At 45.6% G+C, this 22,974-nt stretch overlaps 1 pseudogene; it reads left to right on the top strand.

Annotated features, from left to right (window-relative positions):
* The first annotated feature begins 2,974 nt into the window (after nucleotides 1-2,974).
* LOC138445168 (small ribosomal subunit protein uS11-like) lies at nucleotides 2,975-8,117 on the top strand (annotated as a pseudogene).
* Nucleotides 8,118-22,974: the final 14,857 nt, after the last annotated feature.

The raw sequence follows: 22,974 nt of genomic DNA, 5'->3' as shown, positions 1-22,974 counted from the left end.
GAAGTCTAGTTGATTTACCGTGCTGTATTTGGTTCTGATGCACAGCAGAGTGATTCAGTCATACATATATATATTCTTTTTCATATTTGTTTCCATTATGGTTTATTACAGGATATCAAATCTGGTCTCCTGTGCTCTACAGTAGGACCTTGCTGCTTTTCCATTCTATGTATAGCTGTTTGCACATGCCAACCCCAAACTCTCAATGCATCCCTCCCCTACAACCCCTGCCTGCTTGGCAACCACAGTCTGTTCTCTATGTCTGTAAGTCTATTTCTGTTTCAAGATATGTTCATATTTTATTTGTTTATTTGCTTGTTTATTTATTTACATATTGGCTGCACCTCGAGGTTTGCGAGCCTTTAATTCCCCCAGGAGGAATCGAACCAGGGCTTCAGCAGTGAAAGCACCGAGTCCTAAGCACTGGACCACCAGGCAAGTCCCATCTGTGTTATAGTTGCGATTGCACATATTACAAGCGATATCATCCGGTGTTTGACGTCAGATGTTTTTACCCTTGAGCACTTTTAGCCTCCGGCCAGGGACGTTTCTCACGGCCCTGCTCCACGGCCATCCCACTGGTTACCATCTCACTGCCTCTGGCTCTGCCTCTCCCCTCTCGCGTCCTTGCTTCCTCTCCCCCCCTCCTGCCTTCTCTCGCCTCCTTGTCTGATCGCTGGTTCCCCCATGGCCCCCTGACTGTGCCTGCCTTGGTGGCCCAGGCTTCTCCACGCAGATATTCCCCTAGATCTTCACCTTCTACTCAGAGCAACTAGTGAGGCTTATCTCCCTCCCTAATAGAATTCTGGCTCTGGTTCAGATAATAAAAATTCCCCTTGGTGACCCTGAACCTGCATCTTCTGAGGAGTGCGGGTTAGACAGTCACGTGTGATAAGTGACTTGGCCTGTCTGCAGGGCACCGTTTCCAGTTGTGGCCTCTAGGTTTTACCCTCTGGACGACTTGAACATAGTTTTACACTCAACGCTTGACAAATCTCTGGAGCCATACAAATAGCATTCCATTGGCCCCATCTGTGAAACGGGATCCTGTGTGCGCTCAGTTGTGTCCAGCTCTTTGTGACTCTGTGGTCTGTAGTCCACCAGATTCCTCTGTCCATGGGATTTCCAAGAATACTGAGTGGGTTGCCATTTCCTTCACCAGAGGGTCTCCCCGACCCAGTGATCGAACCTGAGACTCCTATGTCTCCTGAATTGGCAGGTGGATTCCTTATCCACTGCATCACCAGGAAAGTCCAAAATGGGGACACTAACAGTTCTTACAATTATTTACTCAACATTTTGATATGAAGACTGCAGACACTAACATTATCACTGACTCACATGTCTAAATGGTATTGTTCACCATTTTTGTTTTTTTTCTCTTGTGATTTTATGAATGCATTTTTCCTATGACCAGTATTTTCCTAGAAAACTTGTAGTCCAAATATGCAGGCTATCCAGTCACACTCTCCATCCTTTTGAATGGAAATGCACTGATATCTGTCAGAGGGACTTTTTGGATGGGGTCTCAGGGCTGGGGAAGGAAGGGTAGCAAAGAAGGGACCAAGGGGAAGGATCTGGGAGCAGACAGGTGAAGGACCAGCACAGTGCTTGGCAATGCCCAGGACTAGGAGGAGTAACGGTTATTATTATTTTTTAAAATATTTTATTTAGTTGCTTATTTAGGCCATGCAAGGCCTTAGTTGCAACATGCAGATTCTCAGTTGAGGCATATGGCATATGGGATCTAGTTCCCTGGCCAGGGACCAGGTTTCTGCATCAGGAGTGACAAAGTCTTACCAGCCAGACCAGGAAGTCCAGTGTCTTGATGTTGTCATTTATGTACGAATCATGGACTTATTCTTCTGAGTGACGTATGAGTTTGTATGCATCCTCCCCACTCGAGTGTGTGGGGAACCCAGTTTTTCTGGAACAGGAACTTCTCAGCAGAGGTGGCCTGCCCACCATGGGCTCCTCTTAAACCAGAGGGCCACCTCTCACTCTTAATTCTAGTCCCCCAGAGACTGAATGCACCTCCCGTATTTGACTGGTTCATCAAATTATGTAAATTCAGGAATAATTATGAGGGAAATGATAGATTACGGTGAACGGTGTCGGATTTGTGATCTCCGAAGAAGAAGATTTAGCTTTGGGACCAGGGACCCATCTTGACCACTCAAGAGCTTTTGTACAGCAGAATTTTACTAGAGTATAAAAAGGTACAGAGAAAGCGTCTGACATAAACATCAGAAGGGGGATGGAGGGTGCCCCCTGCTAGTCTTTAGCAAGCTGTTTTATGTCTGTTAGAAAGCTGTGAATCAGATAAGAGAGACACCTCAAGGCTGATGAGTTTCAGCAGACCCCTCTCCCACAATGTGCATTTTTGAGATAGGGTGGCATGGCGTGTGTCATCCCCCAGCTGTAAAACAATTGATGGGAATACTGGTTTGTTGAGCTATTATCAGCCCAAGGTTTGAGAAAAGAAAAAAAGTTAGTCTTAGGTGGAACCATTTTGAAGAAAGGTAAATTCCAAAGCAAATACGTAGTTTCATTAACATAGCTTAAGAAAAACATTTCCATAGAGAAACCTCCTTTTAATTTTGTATGGTGAAGAGAAAAAAATCTGGCACTTGTAGTTTGTTTCATCCTGCTGCTTAAGGGAGAGATAAAAAAATGTCTGACACTTGCAGCCTATTTTCCTCTGTTTGGAGACCCTTGGCCTTCCTGCCTGTGGGTTTGTTTTGTAATTAGAAGTGAAAGTCCTCTTCTTTAGGCCAGCCATGATGTCCCTCAGTTTCTCAGGCCTGTCACCCTCTCCACGTGGATGAAGCCCTTCGTAGACAAAAGAAAGGGTCAAAGGGCTTAAACACCGGGTGGGGGGAAGTTCTCTCCATTTGCAGGGAAGAGGGAGGAGTAATTCTGTAACAAATATCCATCCGGAGAAAGAAGACAGTGGCGCATGATTTGGCTCAAGATGGCTTCCCAGGTGGTGCTGATGGTCAAGAACCCTCCTGCCAATGCTGGTAGACGTAAGAGACAGTTTCGATCCCTGCATCAGGAAGACCCCCTGGAGGAGGGCGTGGCAACACACTTCAGTATTCTTGCCTGGAGAATCCTTGGACAGAGGAGCCTGGCAGGCTGCAGTCAGTCCATGGGGTCGCACAGAGTTGGACACAACCGAAGCAAGTCAGCATGCATGCGTGGAAAAAGCCATAACATCAGCAAGCAAAGCCTGACTTTATTTCCTGTATAACTGGATGCAACTTAGATGTAAATTAGTGGTGACTTCTGCAGAGTCTTAATGTGAGTCAATAGAACCTGGTTCAGTTCATCTTCACCAGGGCCACCTTTGTCTTGGTTTTCCGGGGGTCCTGGTTTTGTCTTGGTTTTCCTGGGGTCCTGGAGAGAGGAGATGGTCTGAGGACAGGATGCGTGTGCCAGAGTGTTTTCCAAGAACAGTTTCGTAGCTGGAAACAGATGTGCCAGGTGGCTGGCTGGCCAACAGCATAATGTAGAAAGCATTAGAATATAGATCCTTCCAAGCAGGGTTAGTTTGACTGCTTGGTTCTCGGGAGCGTCTCTCGTGCCTTCAAAACAGAGAGGAAACCAGCCTTTTCCTGGTCCAGGTTCTGTGGGCTTAAGTCGGCTTTGGCTTCCGGCACTCTGTGCATTGGGGCTGGCCTTGCCGCATCCCTCGTCTTGCTTGGTCTCTTCGAGAGCAGCCACTTAAAACTGCGGACAGGAGCTTAGCATCTTGGCAGCTCCCGTGGAGAAACCGTGTACAGCGTCCACGGGAGCTGGAAGACCTGAGTTATTTCCTGTTCGCCTCGTGACTGGAGTGGTTTCCAAAGGGGTGTGTGGCAGAGACAGGAGAGGCTGGCGCCCATCGACTCCAGCCCTGGAAATAACAGGGTTGCAGTCTCCCAGGATTTATGGGGGGATCTGGTAGGATCTGAGACCTGGAACCTCATTCAGATGGATTCACAGGCTACAAACGAGTCATGCTGGAAGGGGATTGTATCTGGCCACATCTCTGTCATTTGTAACTTTTTAAGCCTGACGTCTTTGGCTTAGAGACCATGAATTATGGAACTGTAGTGATTTCAGACCTTAGAGACCATCCACTTGAACCTCGCTCTTTTATGGAGGAGAAATTGAGGAAGTGAGATGTTAAATGAGTTTCCTAAGGTCAGTTACAGAAATGGGGCTGGAACTCGGCTCTCACATCCTTTCTGCAGTATCACTCAAAGTTCCCTGATTGTCCTTCCCTGCCCTCCTTTTTTGCACCAACACACATGGTGTGTTTTCTCACGTTCTCCATGGAGACCTTTGCATCAGAAAGCACGCACCGGCCCCGCCCCACCATAGCCCCATCCTGACTGAGCCTTTCTATAATCTGGTACATATTTCCTACAAAGGAGTACAAAAACCAGGGTGTAGAAACAAGATACAACACATGTTTAGAGATTACCAGCTCTGAGAAGGCTTAACCTGAAAACTGTGAGTGGTTTAGAACATGGGTCCCCAATCCCAGGGTCATAGACCCGTCTGTGGCCCGGGCCACATGACAGGAAGTGAGCAGCAGGCAAACCCAAAACTATCCCCCCATTCCCGTCCATGGAAAAACTGTCTTCTACGAAACCAATCCCTGGTGCCAAAAAGGCTGGAGACCGCTGGTTTAGAGAAAACACGAGTTAAACCACAGAGGTGTATGCTTTCCAGGTAACACAGTCACTCGTCTTGTCCTGCAAGTTGGAGGATGTGAGTTTTGTGCCTCACGTGCTGTCTGCATCTCCTGGGCCTCCCCACCTGTCCTCTAGCCCCCAAACACAAGAAGCAAATTTCTGTAATTTACTAACCTTTCTATTTCAAGGGGCTTCCCTGATCGCTCAGTTGGTAAAGAATCCATCTGTAGTGCAGGAGACCCCAGTTCGATTCTTGGGTTGGGAAGATCTGCTGGAGAAGGGATAGGCTACCCGCTCCAGTATTCTTGGGCTTCCCTTGTGGCTCAGCTGGTAAAGAATCTGCCTGCAATGTGGGAGACCTGGATTCGATCCTTGGGTTGGGAAGATCCTCTGGAGAAGGGAAAGGCTACCCACTCCAGTATTCTGGCCTGGAGAATTCCACAGACTGTATTACAGAGTCACAAAAAGTTGGACACGACTGAATGACTTCCACTTTTCTCTTTCAAATTGAGATTCTGATTTGTATTGGAACATGGCTCAACCATCAGCCTGCTCTTACTCTCTGCTGGTGAGGCTCTATGCCCCTCTGAAGGGGTGCTGGGGCCTCACCGAGTGGCCCCGGGCTTGCAGGTTCCTCTCCTGTGGATCCAGCTGTTTTATCCGACACTGTTTCATCAGCCTTCGCAGCTTCTTCCTGTCTTTTCTGTTGGAGTGGTAAACAGTCCTTTTCTTCCCTGAACACTACTTTACTGCTGATTCCTGGGTTTTGTTTTAACTGCTTTGAAGAAGTGAGATGGAATCCCACCTGGCCCTGGGTTTGGATGCTAAGACTGCTGATGCCACACTCACAGCAGGAGGGTGTGTGGAAAGGTTATTGCCCACATAATCAGGCGTTTGGGAAGAGCAGAATAGGCTTCTCAAGCTGGTCCAGACAAGTCTTGAGAGAGCAAGGAAGAGACTGGCCTGGGGCTTCTTGGGGCAGGGCTGAGTTGAGGGTCCAGGCATGGGAAAAGCTTCCATGGTTGGACTGTCCCTCTGGGCCGAAAGAGGGCGCACTCAGGCTTTCTTGCTCCATGTGGTGGAGGGGTTGGCTGGAAGGATGAGGCTTAGAAGCTGTCAGCAGTCATACATCAACAAATGGAGCTCTTTCTTATGGGATTATTTTGGATTTAAGAACAGTTGTTCAAAATATGGAAACATTTTTGTCATGTCACACAGGATTCACTTCTGCTTGATTAATAACCAAATTCCAGGGCTCACAAGTCACAGAGTAACAAAGCCAGCCACGCACGGTCCCCTCACTTCCTAATATCTGAGTAAACGAAACCATCGGCCAGTGACTCCACAACATTCTCTGTTTAGCTATGAGCTTCAAGTAACTGGGCTTCCCTGGTGGCTCATTGGGTAAAGAATCCGCCTGCAATGCAGGAGACCTGGGTTCGATCCTTGGGTTGGGAAGATCCCTTGGAGAAGAGAATGGCTACTCACTGCAGTATTCTTGCCTAGAGAATCTCATGGACAGAGGAGCCTGGTGGGCTACAGTCATTGGAGTCACAAAGAGTCAGGCACGACTGAGTAACACTTTCACTTTTCTTCACATCAATTACTTTCTGGCAACATATTGGTGATTAAAGTAGCCTTTATCATTTTTTAAAAATCACTTTCTCATTCAAAGTTTCAACTGACCTACTCATGATGAAATTCAGATTAAGGACTTCCCTGATGGTTCAGCGGTTAAGAATCTGCCTGCCAGTGCAGGGGACACAGGTTCCATCCCTGCTCGGGCAACTAAGCTCTGTGCCACAACTACTGAGCCAGCACTCTAGAGCCTGTGAACCGCAGTTACTGACCCTAGAGCTTGTGCTCCACAGCAAGAGAAGCCACTGGAATGAGAAACCCCGAGCGTCACAGCGCTGCAACTGGAGAAACCTATGCCCAGCAATGAAGCCCAGCAGTGCAGCCAAAAATAAATAAATAAACATGAAAAAGAAGAAATTAAAATGAAGATCCCCATGCCACTAATTTCCAAATCCACACGTCTAGTCCTGACTTCTCCCCCGAGACCCAGACATGCAGACTCAAGAGTTTCCTTGATAGCTCCGCAGGCGCATCTCAAAGGCATCTCAAGTTGAACATGCTCCAAAGACAGCTACAGATTTGTTCTCCAAACTCAATCTTTCTCTTAACTTTCCCATCTCGTAAATGGCCGCACCATCTTCCTACTTTTGTCATCCGAAATTCTAGAAGGCACTTCTGATGGCCCTCTTGCTCTCACTCTCCCTAAGTCTTGTGGGTAGATTTACAAAATCTCCCCTCGTATCCCCCATTCCTTGTCCAAGCACTGCAGCTGCCTGTCTCGGATCTGGACACGGCAGGAGCCCCACAGAGCCCCTCACTTCTTCCCGTGCCCCTGCCCACTGTGTTCCCCTAAAAGATAATTGAAGTCCCAACCCCTGGGAACTGGAAATCTGCCCTTATGTTGAAATAGGATCTTTGCAGTTGCAATCAAGTGAAAATGAAATCACTAGCATTAGCTCTAATCCTATCTGGCTGGCAAGCTTGTGAGCAGAAGAGACAAGGAGACACACACACACACAGGGAAGATGGCCACGTGAGGATGGAGGCAGAGACTGTGATGCTGCTGCCATGAACCCAGGCCTGATACCGACTGAGTTCTTGGCCTTCCCCAGTCAGTAGAAATTGACTAGAGGTGGTGGCTCAGTGGTAAAGAACCCACCTGCCCGTGCAGGAGACCTAGGTTCAATCCCTGGTCCAGAGAGATCCCCTGGAGAAGGAAATGGCAACCCACTCCAGTATTCTTGCCTAGGAAATCCTTATGGACAGAGGAGTCTGGTGGGCTACCATCCACGGGGTCTCAAAGAGTCAGACATGACTTAGTGACTAAACAACAACAAGAGGCCAGACAAGAAATTCAAGCAAGCTCTCTTTCTGGGGGTGGAGCATGGAGAAGACATGCAGAAATAACAGCTCTCAAGGGGAAAGAAAAGAAGGAAGAGAAGGTCATCAGCCTTGGCCTTCAGGTGGCTGAAGGAGAAAATGTATTTGGTGTGTGCTACACCTTTGCACACTTCAGTGACACTTTTGTCCACGTCACTGATCTTTCTGGCAAGGAAACCATCTGTTGTATAACTGGTGGGATGAAGGGCTGATTGAGATGAGTCCTTGCCATCTGCTGCCATGTTGGCTGCCTAGGATGTAGCCCAGCGATGCAAGGAGCTGGGCATCACTGCCCTCCACATCAAACTCCAGGCCGCAGGAGGAAATACCACCAAGACTCCTGAACCAGGGGCCCAGTCAGTGCTTGGAGCCCTCGCCCGCTCAGGGATGGAAATTGGGTGGATTGAGGATGTCACGCCCAACCCCTCTGACAGCACCCGCGGGAAGGGGGGTCACCGTGGTCACTATCTGTGAACTGGATTCCTCAAGTTATTGTTTTGTGTTAATAAATTGTCTAGATGTTAAAAAAATGAATAAAAATTGAGGCAAGGCTTTATTGGGGCTCCTGTGCTGGCTACAAGAGGAAGCAAAAACAAGTAACACGTTTACTTGCTCCCTCCCATGGGGTGGGGAGGGCAAACGTGTTCCTTTATATCGTCCCTTATACAGGGTGAGGGCAGGGGTGTGTTTAGGGTCGGGCTGGAGGAGTGGCCTGGGTGGTCTGCCCACCCCTTTGTGGTGTTGAGTGCAGGGGGGCATGTGTACCCTGCTTTTGCTCCCAACACCCAGTTTTTGCTCCCAGCTCCTCAGAAAGAGCAGCTGGATTTTTTGGGCATCTTTTGGTCCAGAATTTGCCCCGACTGGGCATGCACACAGTTATTTTTAGTCCCTTATGGTTTCTTTGTATTCTGTATTTCAAGGAGAGGTGTGTCCAGGTGCAAGCTTTGCAGCACTGCAGCAAAGGGGCCTAGGTCCCAGTCTGTCTCTGGAACCCCTGGGGCCACCAGGAGCTGGAAGAGGCAAGGAAGCCTCCTCCTCTAGAGACTTTGGAGGAAACAAGACCTCTCAACACCTTGATTTTGCACTTCTGACCTCCAGCACTTTGAGACAATAGATTTCTGTTTTAACCCTCCCCACCTCCCTCCAGTTTGTGGTACTTTGTTACAGCATCCTGTAGCAGCTAATACAGACCCTACGACCACTGTTTTTGCACAACAGCCAGAGGAATCTTTGCAATTTCTTTCAGATCGTGCCCTTTCTCTGCATAAAAATCTACTGACTTTCCTCTGAATTTAGAATGTAATTCAAGTTATTTTCCAGGCCAGTGAGACCTTATGCATCAGGGCCTGATGGTTTCTGGGCTCACCTCCTCCTCCTCCCCCTACTCCATTCCTCCTGTTTGTATCTGGAACATGTTTTTCTGGCTCTTTCCATTCGCTGGGCCCATGGTTCTGAGGGATGAGCTGGAGTCACTAACTTTGCCCTAAGTATTGCCCCGTTTCATTTCCTCCAGATCACACATCCTGGTGCAGCATTTCTGTTCTACATCGTCATTGGTCCGCGTCCCTCCGTGGTGAAGGTCATGAGGTCTGAGCTTGCCTGTGTGGCCACGTCTCGAGTCCAGGAAAGTGCTGGGCATGGCTAGGAGCTTCATATACATTTGGTGAGTGGATGTCTGATATATGCAAATGTAAGACATGTTTTGCTTGAAATTTGCTTGAAGTAAATAAAAATACACTTTCTATTTATTGGGCTTCCCTGGTGGCTCAGAAGGTAAAGCGTCTGCCTGCAATGTGGGAGACCAGGATTCGATCCCTGGGTCGGGAAGAGCCCCTGGAGAAGGAAATGGCAACCCACTCCAGTATTCTTGCCTGGAGAATCCCATGGATGGAGGAGCCCGGTAGGCTACAGTCCATGGGTCACCAAGAGTCGAACACAACTGAGCAACTTCACTTTCTTTCTTTTTCTATTTATTGAATGTTTTCTTTTTGGCTGTGCTGGGTCTTCACTGCGGTGTGTACGCTGGCTTTCTCTAGTTGTGGCATGTGGACTTGGTTGCCCCTTGGCATGTGAGATCTTAGTTCCCTGCCCAAGGACTGAACCCATGTTTCCTGCATTGGAAGGCAGATTCTTAACCATTGGACCGCCAGGGAAGTCTCTGTATTTACTGAATTTATCGACATTCCCTTAAGTGCATTTGCGTAAGTGCAATGCACACTTTTCCTCAGTTAATCTCGTTTCTTAATCTAGAAAGAGCAGTCAAGCCTTAGCCAAGAGAGGCCGAGAGGGTCTCAACATGCCTGACGACTGAGAAACCACCTGTTGGCATGCAGCCAGGGCGTCTTGGCCTGCACGAGGCTCTTCTCACCCTTCTCAAGGCTCATCCTGTGTGACTCCAAGGTGAACTACTGCTGAACCAAGCCAGCGTGACAAAGTGTAACAGCTGGTGCACGTAGGTGAGGGGGTAGGGATAGTCATTGTGGCATTCTGTCATCTTATTCCAAGCTTGAAAATGTTAAAAATAAAAAGTAGGGGAAAAACATCACAGAAAATGCTGTTTGATTTCAAATTGCCTTTAGAAAAACTTTGTGTAAGACTGAAAGACAAACAGCCTGATTAATCAGAAAATTGACTGAAAAATATCTGGTTCGTTTAGGAGTATAATGCATCTGATGGCCAATATGTCTATTTTATGTATTTTTAAGATCAGTAGGGGCTTTCCCGGTGGCTCAGTGGTAAAGAATCCACCTGCAATGCAGGAGATGCAGGATACCTGGGTTCCATCCCTGGGTTGGGAAGATCCCCTGGAGAAGGGCATAGAAATCCACTCCAGGATTCTTGCCTGGAGAATTCCATGGACAGAGAAGGGCTACAGTCCATAGGGTCACAAAGAGTCAGACACGACTGAAGCGACTGAGCACACACAGGCAAGGTCAGGCCTTTGCAACACGAGGGCAAAATCAGCATGCCACGGTAGGTCTTATTTCTGCGGTGGAATCTCGAGTTGTAGTTTTCATGGGTGAATGGCCTTCTGTGATGTCCCCCAGGGACCCTCACTCATCAGAGCCTTTCACAAGGGACCAGCTTCTGGGGGGCTTCAGGTGTGTTTCCAGCTGCTCCTCCTGGAACTATGTCAGCTGACCCCAGACCTGTGAGTCAGGACTTCTCTGTTTGTGTTTAAGCTCTGTCCTACTTTCAGGAAGCTATCAGGCCTTTGATTCTCTTTGGAGAACTGAAATGAAGAGTCAACTTCTAGAATCCTATTGTGGAATACAGCAAAAGCAGTTCTAAGAGGGAAGTTAATCAGACTTGTGGTTGCCAAGGGGATGGGGAAGGAGGAGGGTTGGATTGGGAGTTTGGGGGTTAGCAGATGCAAACTATTATATACAGGATGGATAAACAACAAGGTCCTACTGTATACCACAGGGAACTCGATTCAATATCCTGTGATAAACCACAAAGTAAAAGATTATAAAAGAGAAGGTATATATATGTATAACTGAATCACTTTGCAGTACAGCAGAGATTAGCACAACATTGTAAATCAACTATACTTCAATAAAGTAAATTTAAAAAATAAAAGAAAGAGGAAATTCCTCAGGAAAAAAGAAAAATCTCCAATTGCAACCTAACTTTATACCTCAAGAGACTAGAAAAGGAAGAACAAAGTCCAAAGTTAGTCACCGGAAGGGAACAACAAAGGTTACACCGGAAATAAATGAAACAGAGAACTAAGAAGACAAAATGAAATCAAGAGCTGGTTCTTTGAAAAGATAAACAAAATTGACAAATCTTTAGCTGGAATCACCCAGATTTTTCTTAAGTGTGGTTAAGAATTAACAAAATTTCTCTTGGAAGATGTGAAATGATCTAAAAAGTAAGCAATGCGTCGATAATGGAAGGATATGACAGCAGTAGCTCAAAAAGATTGATGCTCATTCATCTTAAGGACCTTCTGTGGCAAATATGATAGTTGGTCTTTTGTCCTAGTAGACTAAATAAAAAGAGGGGACAAAAAATAGTTACATAAGCTATAACAGGGAGAGCTGAGGTTCAAAGTTATTATTTTGGATTTTGCACATTGAATCACTTGATGAATTGGTTTGATTCTGTCCATCATCTCTTAATGGTAGACAGTTTTTCCAAAGAGTGACAGGATGGGGTCAGTCAGGCTGGGAGAGTCACTGTCTTGGGGGTCTCCGGGGTGCAGGGGAATAAGCAGAACCAGAATATATGTTATTCACAGAATAACTTGACCCTTCACATTTGCTGACTGCACTGCAACGTCTTTCAGTTACCCAGCTCCCTGAGGACTTGGTCTTCCCCCTTCTCTTGATCTTCCACTTCCGCCTTCCCCACTCGCCTGCTAGGACCCCTGCTGCCTTCTGCCCAGGGGCATTGGTGGGGAGGCCCAGGCTCCATTTCCACTCCTGTCAGGGCCTGCCTGTGGGCCCAGGAGGGTCAGAGTCAAGTGCAGGCCCCACGGCATCTGGGGCAGAGCAAGATGGTGGTTGTCCTGTCTTAGGCTGGCTGTTATCTGGCTTTGGCAGGGGCCTCTCACCTGCTCCTGGTCCAGGGGCCCAGCACATCCTGTGCAGAGGTTGCAGTTCCTTGGGGTCATCCATTCCTTGTGTGTTGGTGTGATGGGCCCAAGGGAAGGGGAGTTTCGCTTCCCCACCCCGTCGGGCTGTGCGTTTTCATTTTGCATTTACTTTGGCAAATTACATCACTGACCCTGTATGCCAGGACCCAGGGCAGCAGCGAAGCAGCAGAGGAGATGAGGTAAGGGTATGTTCTTCCCATTAATTCCATCGCTGGTTGGTTCTGGTATCAGGCTACGGAACTTTCCATTAAGAAACTTTTTCAACATTTTTCAGATTTCAAGCTTTTATTCACATAATTTTTCTGTTCTGAAATGTCTTCTCTTAGCCTCTAAGATTTTCCAACTTTTCTGTATCTTTAAAGGTCCAAATCCAGATTGATCTCTCTCACAAGACTCCTGGCCCACTCCGGACAACCTTGCAGGTTCTCGGTGCTGAACTCAGGCTGTGTCTTTCTGAGTGTTATTTACGAATTAAACATAGATTTCTGATTGTTCTTCCTGTGTTCATTGTTTGGCCTTCTTACTGAACTTTTCAGGTGCTTGTGATTTGTTTACATGACTCTTCTTAATACAGTCTCCTGCAAAATGTGATAGATGCATGCACACATATTTGGTGAATGAATGACACCCTCAGTGTGTGATGGCATTTTTGAAAGTAAGGGAACAATTAAGGCCATACTTTTTAAAGACATTGTTATTTGGTCAAAATCAAACTTCTAAATCCAGTGATTTCAAATGATCAAGTAGAGAAAAAGTAATGATGAACTAGAAATTGACAATGAAGAAAGCAATTTTTCAGCCAGAAGACAGTGGTTTTTACAGCAGTGGATTCATTTAATTTGAAGTCTGTCTTTGACAATCACCAGGTTAAGGACAGGGAAGCCTGACATGCTGCAGTCCATGGGGTCACAAAGAGTTGGACACAACTGAGCGACTGGACAACTGATTCCTCTATCTATGAATGATTAGATGAAATTGTCACTGCGACATGAGCATGTATGTCTTTCCAGACCCACAAATTACATTCTGTACCCCAACCAGGAGGTTAAGGAAAATTCTGGGGATTCGGGCAATGCTGCCTCAGTCCTGCTCAGCTTTTGAGAGGTCCTCCCAGTTGTTGTTGTTGTTTTCAGATATTCTTACTTTTATTTTCAAAAGAAATTTTACCTGAAACATTTAAGGTAGACAGCAGCATTACTTTGCATTTATGGATTTATCATTTTAGAACTTCACATTTTAGTGTTTGCTTATCAGAGGGTCTCAGTTAATATACTGATACCATGAAGCTCTTTCGTGGGGTTGCTCTTCACCTTCAGGTTTGTTGAATTTTCCTCCCAACTTTGGTGGTTTCCTGGGTTTCTTGAGTCACCACAGCTCCGGCTGAGGGATCTTCCATCCGGTGAGGCACCTGGGGCTCACAGGGCTTCATTTTAACAGAAGATGTTCCTTTTCTGTTTTCGTCCAATGACCAAAGTGAACACGTGGGCTGTTAGCTTCATTTTCGGAGGAGTTTTCACGTCAGGCTTTAAAACGCACGAATGATGTCAGCACGTCGGCGCTTCCATCGAACATGGACGTTTGAGTCCGGCAGTGTTCTTGTTTTCTCCCTTGGCGGGGCTGGGTAGAGAGCTTTGGAGGTGCCTTCCTCCGGGGGGAGTTCCAGAACAGAGGCTCTGCATTCTCTGAAAAGGTCTCTGTTCTTTCTTAAAATGTTCACAGAGTCTCAGGCCAGAAAACAAAACAAGACGGCTTTATTAGTCACCCGACAATGGGAGAGGAAAGCCACCCACTTCTCCATGCTTCCTTTCAAAGTAACCTCAGCGACCCGGACAGATTCATGGAACTAATTAGAAACAACAGTAAGGAAGCCGCGGGAGGGGCGATTTCGTCTCTAGACAACATTTCAGAACTTCCCTGAGGAGCCTCTGCTGCCTCAGACCCCGCTCCCTGCCCGCCTCCCGCCCACCACCAGGCAAACCCTCCTGAGAGGGGCTCAGACCACCTCCGCCTTGTTGAATCCACCATCGATTTAGGCACTCCCGGGTCCCGCAAACCCACTTGGCAGGCTGTCACTCTACCCAGGCCTCAGTGGGGGTCTGAGCTCAGTCAAGCCCTGCAGCCCCCTAAGCTTTTGCCCTGACCACAGGGTTGAGGGTGGTGAGCCCCTCAAAGCAGAGGTCACGACCTGTGAAGAAAGGGAAGAGATGGAAACCTAGCTCTCAAGTGCCTGCTTAGAGCCAGGCACTGTGCTGGGAGGAATCTTAATTGTTGTTCTTTAGTCACTAAGTCATGCCTGACTCTTCGCGATCCCATGGACTATAGCCCACCAGGCTCTTCTGTCCATGGGATTTTCCTGTGTAATATCATTTTACCATGTCAGTGGCCCTTCATTTATATAGAAGGAGAAAAACAGAGTCAGAAAGATTAAAAATGTATAGAAGATTGCATTCCAGTTATCTCCAAAGTTGGGTGGGTCTGCTCTAGGGAAGGTGCCAAATTAAATCTTGTTGATTAACCACTAACTACCTGAAAGTGAAAGTCACTCAATTGTGTCCAGCTGTTTGCAACCCATAGTCCATGGAATTCTCCAGGCCAGAATACTGCAGGCTTTCCCTTCTCCAGGGGATCTTCCCAACCCAGGGATCGAACCCAGGTCTCCCACATTGGAGGCTAGGGTTAGCTTTACCAGCTGAGCCGCAAGGGAAACCCAAGAATACTGGAGTGGTTAGCCTATCCCTTCTCCCGTGGATCTTCCCGACCCAGGAATTGAAGCTGGGTCTCCTGAATTGCAGGCGGATTCTTTACCAACTGAGCTATGCGGAAAGTATGAGTGCCCTCCAACTGGCCAGTTTCTAGCTTAAATTGTGGCAGGAAAATTATTTGGAAAAAAAAATGGCGTTAACTTCCACATGACCACATTAAGTCTCTGTGAATTAATGACTAAAAATAGTTTTGTATGCTCACATAGGATTCCAAGTTTATGTCAAGAATTATTCAAATACAGGAAAAGTATCAGCTTCAGAACATAAACTTTCAGCATCTCGTTTGGCCCATCAGAAACTTCACTGAAAACACAAGTATTATTCAAGTTTCCGTCTTGATGCCTGGCAGTTTTTCCCTTGGGAAAGAGCTTCCAAAATGCATAGTTTAGATATAAATTTATTCATTGCTCTAGTGTCTCTTCTGTTGGGAAACCAACATAATAGTAGCTAACATTTATATAGCCATTGTGATGAGCCAGATGCTGCCTTCAGTGTTCTGTGTATATTTACTCACTTAATCACCATAACATCCTGTGAAGTGGATACCATTGCTATCTCCATGTTACATGTAAGGAACTTGAAGGCCCAGAGAGATTAAGACTTGCTCAAGGACACACAGTTGATAAATGGTGGAGCCAAGGTCTTGGTATACTGATTTTTCTCTTTTCGTATGCTTCCTGTTTCTGTCTTATAGCGTTGTTATATCTATATCTCACTGTAGGCCACCCTGGCTTGGATACATTTTAAAACAGAGAAGATGCTGGTTCCTGCTCTCGTGGCCCATGTAGGGTAGAGTCCCCTTGCTTGGAAGGTGAAGGGAGTCGCTGGGTGCAGTGAGGGACCATCAGACTGGAGCTCTAAAGGGCTTCTGCCCTGCTTCTCTCATCCTAGCACCCACACCGCTTCTGATTTTAATGTGTAATTGAAACTTGATTTAACCCCAACTAACAGGATTAGGTAGTTTGAACATTCTTTGGCATTGCCTTTCTTTGGGATTGGAATGAAAACTGACCTTTTCCAGTCCTGTGGCCACTGCTGAGTTTTCCAAATTTGCTGGCATATTGAGTGCAGCACTTTCACAGCATCATCTTTCAGGATTTGAAACAGCTCAACTGGAATTCCATGACCTCCACTAGCTTTGTTCGTAGTGAGGCTTTCTAAGGCCCACTTGCCTTCGCATTCCAGGATGTCTGGCTCTAGGTGAGTGATCACACCATCGTGATTATCTAGGTCGTGAAGATCTTTTTGTACAGTTCTTCTGTGTATTCTTGCCACCTCTTCTTATTATCTTCTGCTTCTGTTAGGTCCATACTATTTCTGTCCTATATTGAGCCCATCTTTTCATGAAATGATCCCTTGGTATCTCTAATTTTCTTGAAGAGATCTCTAGTCTTTCCTATTCTGTTCTTTTCCTCATTTCTTTCCATTGATTGCTGAAGAAGGCTTTCTTATCTCTTCTTGCTATTCTTTGGAACTCTGCATTCAGATGCTTATATCTTTCCTTTTCTCCTTTGCTTTTCACTTCTCTTCTTTTCACAGCTATTTGTAAGGCCTCCTCAGACAGCCATTTTGCTTTTTTGCATTTCTTTTCCATGGCGATGGTCTTGATCCCTGTTTCCTGTACAATGCCACGAACCTCATTCCATAGTTCATCAGGCACTCTGTCTATCAGATCTAGTCCCTTAAATCTATTTCTCACTTCCACTGTATAATCATAAGAGATTTGATTTATGTCATATCTGAATGGTCTAGCGGTTTTCCCTACTTTCTTCAATTTAAGTCTGAATTTAAGTAATGCTCAAAATTCTCCAAGCCAGGCTTCAGCAATACATGAACCATGAACTTCCTGATGTTGAAGCTGGTTTTAGAAAAGGCAGAGGAACCAGAGATCAAATTGCCAACATCTGCTGGATCATGGAAAAAGCAACAGAGTTCCAGAAAAACATCTATTTCTGCTTTATTGACTATGCCAAAGCCTTTGACTGTGTGGATCATAATAAACTGTGGAAAATTCTGAGAGAGATGGGAATACCAGACCATCCGACCTGCCTCTTGAGAAATCTGTATGCAGGTCAGGAAGCAAGAGTTAGAACTGGACATGGAACAACAGACTGGTTCCAAATAGGAAAAGGAGTTCATCAATGCTGTATATTGTCACCCTGCTTATTTAACTTCTATGCAGAGTACATCATGAGAAACGCTGGACTGGAAGAAACACAAGCTGGAATCAAGATTGCCGGGAGAAATATCAATAACCTGAGATATGCAGATGACACCACCCTTATGGCAGAAGGTGAAGAGGAACTAAAAAGCCTCTTGATGAACGTGAAAGAGGAGAGTGAAAAAGTTGGCTTAAAGCTCAACATTCAGAAAACGAAGATCATGGCATCCAGTTTCATCACTTCATGGGAAATAGATGCGGAAACAGTGGAAACAGTGTCAGACTTTATTTTGGGGGGCTCCAAAATCACTGCAGATGGTGACTGCAGCCATGAAATTAAAAGATTCTTACTCCTTGGAAGAAAAGTTATGACCAACCTAGACAGCATATTCAAAAGGAGAGATATTACTTTGCCAACAAAGGTCCGTCTAGTCAAGGCTATCGTTTTTCCAGTAGTCACATATGGATGTGAGAGTTGGACTGTGAAGAAGGCTGAGCACCGAAGAATTGATGTTTTTGAACTGTGGTGTTGGAGAAGACTCTTGAGAGTCCCTTGGACTGCAAGGAGATCCAACCAGTCCATTCTGAAGGAGATCAACCCTTGGATTTCTTTGGAGGGAATGATGCTAAAGCTGAAACTCCAGTACTTTGGCCACCTCATGAGAAGAGTTGACTCATTGGAAAAGACTCTGATGCTGGGAGAGATTGGGGACAGGAGGAGAAGGGGCTGACAGAGGATGAGATGGCTGGATGGCATCACTGACTTGATGGCCGTGAGTCTGAGTGAACTCTGGGAGTTGGTCATGGACAGGGAGCCCTGGCATGCTGCGATTCATGGGGTCGCAGAGTCGGACACGACTGAGTGACTGAACTGAACTGAACAGGATTAGGAGAAGATAGTTTGCTGTTGTAAACCAAGCAGAGGAAAACAGACCCTGTTGGAATCACATGTGTCTTTTCTCTGAGTTGTCCATGGCCTAGAAGGGCTCAGATTCATTTAGTTGGAGAGGCGGGGATTACCTAATTCCCCAGCAAGACGTGGCAGCTCACTCCCTTGGTCCAGCATGTTGTCCTTAAATGTGCAGCCATGGGAGTCATGTAAACCAAGATGAGAACCAGCTCTACTGTGGAGTTGCCTTAGGAAGTTTGATTAACCTCTGAGTGCCATGTATGCTTGTCTGTAAAATGGCTGCATTAATAAAAGATACCCTCTCAGGATGTGGTAAGAGTTAACTGAGATCATGTTCGTAAAGCAGATTAACACGGTGGATGGCACAAATGACTCAAAAAATGTACTAATATCAGCAGAAACACATTCCATTCTATTACAGTGATTAGAAAGGAAGCACAAGCAACGTGGATGGACCTATAGATTTTCACACTAAGTAAGTTGAAAAGAGAAAGACAAAGACCATATCACGTATATGTGGGATCTAAAATACAGCACAGATGAGCTTACCTATGAAACAGAAAGAGACTCACAGACACAGAGAACCAACTGGTGGTTGCCAAGGTGGGGGGAGGGAAAGATTGGGAGGTTGGGGTTAGGAGGTGCAAGCTATAATATATGGAGTCAATAAACAACAAGGCCCACCTGTACCACATGGGGAACTATGTTTAGTATCCTGCGACTTAAGCTATCATGGAAAAGAAAATGAAAAAGAACATATACATAGATATGTATAACTGAATCGCTTTGCTGTAGAAAAAGTAGAAATTAACACAACATTGTAAATCAACTGTACTTCAATAAAATAAACTTAAAAAAGAAAGGAAGTAAAAAGCAAAAACTTTTATAAACCTAAGTTTCTCAAGAGGAATATCAGGCACACTAAGTCCTAGAGTCCCCCATCCAAGTGGGCCACCCTGTGTAACATTGAGGCTTCAAGCAACTCATGTGACATTTACAATAATTGGTTACATACTTGACCATAAGGTAATCACAACAAAACCAAACAATCAATAATAAAAAGTCTGACCAGACTACAGCAATTTTTTGAGAGCAACAGCTAAAAAGATATCCCCTAAAGTTTTTGTGATATAAGCATTTTAAAAGTCAAATCAAATATGATTTCTAAATGATTCCTAGAGCAAAGAAAATATCTTAATGGGGGAATTTAAATATTTTGAACTAATACCAAAAACACTACCCAAAACTGTGGAATGTATTATAGCTAAGGCAATATATTGAGTGCAACTTCTGGCTTTAAATGTATACAAAAAAGTTTATGAAATCAGTGAGCTGAGTTCCAGTTTAAGAAGGAAAAGAGCAACTGAGCAAAATCAAAAAAGACAAGAACAGAAATAGTAAAGATTAGAGCAGGAATAATGAAATAGCATTTTACAAAATCACAGGAGAGTAAAACAGAACTAAATCTAAGAAAACTAAGCTTTGTCATCTACAGAAAGGTGGTGCTAACATTGCCTTCAAAGTGAAGTTGTAAGGTGACATGTTACTCTGTGCAGAAGCACTCTGTAGACAGCAGAGAACTACTCTGATGCGCGTTTCATCTTTATATCATGTATTCAGCCCATCCTGACCAATTACCTCTTCTATGCCTGGTGGTGGGAGTATAACGCCTTCTTGGGTACTGATCATGTCAGCCCAACAGGACTCAAAACAGTGTCTGCAGCAAAGAGACACACACCGCTTAATGAGAACACAGGATGGGGATGTAACCCGCTCAGGGATGTTACGAAGGTTCTGAGTGGAAATGAGGCTCAAGCAGAGAAAATGAGGCAGGATGGAGGGAGAAGTGTGTCAGACGAAGGGGAGGGCACGTGGTGTGTGTGAAGGACAGAAAAAGGACAGAGGGGCTGAGGCACCATGGCTGGGGAGGGGGCGGGGCTACAGTGTAGGAAGGAGCCAGGAGGCTGTGCTTGGAGTTTCACTTTCTATGAGCCACGGGAAACTGCTGCAGTGTTTGTTTTTGAGTTGGAGGGGATTGTTTGAACCTCCAACTTGTAGCCAAGCAGAAGCACAGGTAACAACCTGGACTTGTGCTTGGGGTCTGAGCCCTTTACCTGCAGAACCTGATGCTCTCTGCGGATAGATGGTGTCAGAATGGAGCTGATTTGTAGGACCCAGTTGGTGTCACAGAGCGTCACTTGGTGGTGTGGGGAAAATCCCACCCCCACGTTGGGATCGTGAGTGCAGAGCCCTTAACTTCCCCTTATGGCATTTCATTTCTCTGTCCTTAAAACTGACTTCCATTTCCCACCTCCTGGAAACTCAGCTGAGCTTAGGTAGGAGTCAGGGGATGTCTACTGAGTAGAATGTGGGACTCTTTCCTGCTGTCTCCTGCCAAAAAACGCATCCATTTCCAAAGGAGCTCCTTACTCCAGGGGAATGACCTCAGAATAGGATGAATGTGCTTTCTGGGAGAGGTCCAGCTCTTGGTTTTTATTGAGAAAGTCATCAGTGTAGGACAAATAGACAGCAGAGTTAAATTATTACATTCTTAAAGTATTGGAAACCCTCTTATTCTGAGCTTCAATTTGTGGCTTCCAGGGCAGCTGAGGGAGAAGGCAATGGCACCCCACTCCAGTACTCTTGCCTGGGAAATTCCATGGATGGAGGAGCCTGGTGGGCTGCTGTCTATGGGGTCGCATAGAGTCGGACACGACTGAAGCGACTTAGTAGTGGTAGTAGTAGGGCAGCTGAGAGCCTCATTGTTCTGAAGGTCCCGAATCTCTGCTTTGCCTGTTGGTCTATTGGCTTTCAAAGCCCATGTCTTTACCGATCATGTAAGTCACTTGGTAAACCCCTTTAGGGTCTCCTGGTAAAATGTTTCTACTAGGATGTTGTTTTGCCTATAGACAGCTGAAAAATCAAATAACATGGCTTAGTTGATGCCTTTGAATTGTGGTGCTGGAGAAGACTCTTGAGAGTTCCTTGGACATCAAAGACATCAAACTAGTCAATCCCAAAGAAAATCAACTCTGAATATTCATTGGAAGGATTAATGCTGAAGCTGAAGCTCCAATACTCTGGCCACTTGATGTGAAGAACGGACTCATTGGAAAAGACCCTGATTCAGGGAAAGATTGAAGGCAGGAGGAGAAGGGGATGACAGAGGATGAAATGGTTGGCTGGCATCACTGACTCAATGGACATGAATTTGAGCAAACTCAGAAATAGTGAAGGATGGGGAATCCTGGTGTGCTGCAGTCCATGGGGTCCCAATTAGCGACGGGACAACAACAACAAACATTAAAATGTATCAGTTCGGTTCAGTTGCTCAGCCGTGTCCAATTCTTTGCAACCCCATGGACTACAGCATGCCAGGCTTCCCTGTCCATCACCAACTCCCAGAGCTTGCTCAAACTCACGTCCATTGCATCGGACATGTATAGCTTTACATAACAGGAGATCCCGGGTGGGCTTCTGTATTCCTATCTTCATCTCGCTTTCTCAAACTGTGGACTGCTGCCCCTCCCATCCTGTCTACCTAAGAATTTCCCTTGTGTCAATTTCATCTTTCCCTTTCTTCAAAATCATATTTCCACTCCACTGAATGGTACTCACACAGGAAGCACACACAACAACCCTGAAACTTCTACACTAAAATAACTGTTTCTCTTTTTTACAGCAAAACTGCTTCAAATGGTTTCCCTACTCACTAACTCTTCTTCTGTTCCTTCAATTTTCTTTTGAATCTTCTCCAGTCAGGTTTTAAAAAATGCTGAGCTGTGACCGACATGTAACATTGTGCTAGTCATGTTAGTACAACATGATTTGATAGTTTTTTGTGTTGATAAGTGATCACCACAATAAATCTAGTTAACATCCATCACCACACATAGTTACAAATACTTTTCTTGTGATGAGAACTTTTAAAAAATAACTTATTTTCAATTGAAAGATAATTGCTTTATAGTGTTGTTTGGTTTCTGCCATATACAGCATGAATCAGCCACAGTGATGAGAACTGTTAAGATGTACTAAAGTGAAGTCGCTCAGTTGTGTCCGACTCTTTGCAACCCCATGGACTGCAGCTTCCCAGGCTCCTCCATCTATGGGATTTTCCAGGCAAGAGTACTGGAGTGGGTTGCCATTTCCTTCTCCAGAGAATCTTCCCAACTCAGGGATTGAGCCCGGGTCTCCTGCATTGCAGGCAGCCACCAGGGAAGCCCTAAGATGTACTAGCAAGTCTCAAATATACAGCAGAGTATTATTAAGTATAGTCACCAGGCTGGACAGTACACTCCCATGACATTTATTTTATAGCTGGAAGTTTGTACACTTTGATTCTCTCCACCCATTTTACCCACCCCTCACCTCTTGCCTCTGAAAACCTCCAATCTTTTATTTACAAGTTTGGGCTTTTCCTTTTTGTTTTTAATTAAAGGATAATAGCTTTGCAGTATTTTGTGGTTTTCTATCATACATCAACAAGAATCAGCCATAGGTACACCCATGTCCCCTCCCTCCCAAACCCCCCTCCCATCTTCCTCCCCATCCCACCCTTTTAGATTGTCACGGAGCCCTTGTTTGAGTTCCCCGAGTCATACAGCATGGAGAGAGTGACATGGAAATTTACAGTACAATATGTAAAATAGACAGCCAATGGGAATTTGCTGTTTGTTTTGTTTTTGATTCTGTACATATGTGAAATCATCTGCTATTTGTCTTTCTCTGTCTGACATTTCCCTTAGCATAACACCCTCAAGGCCCATCCATTTTGTTGCAGATGGAAAGATTTCCTTCTTTTTTTATGGCTAATATTCCATTGTATTGTTGTTATCCAGTCACTAAGTCGTGTCTGGCTCTTTGAGACTCCATGGACTGCAGCATGCCAGGCT

This window comes from Ovis canadensis, chromosome 8 (genome assembly GCF_042477335.2).
Source record: "Ovis canadensis isolate MfBH-ARS-UI-01 breed Bighorn chromosome 8, ARS-UI_OviCan_v2, whole genome shotgun sequence".
NCBI lineage: Eukaryota > Metazoa > Chordata > Mammalia > Artiodactyla > Bovidae > Ovis > Ovis canadensis.
Note: the sequence above shows the minus strand (reverse complement) of the source record. Positions and strands in the feature narration are given on the sequence as shown.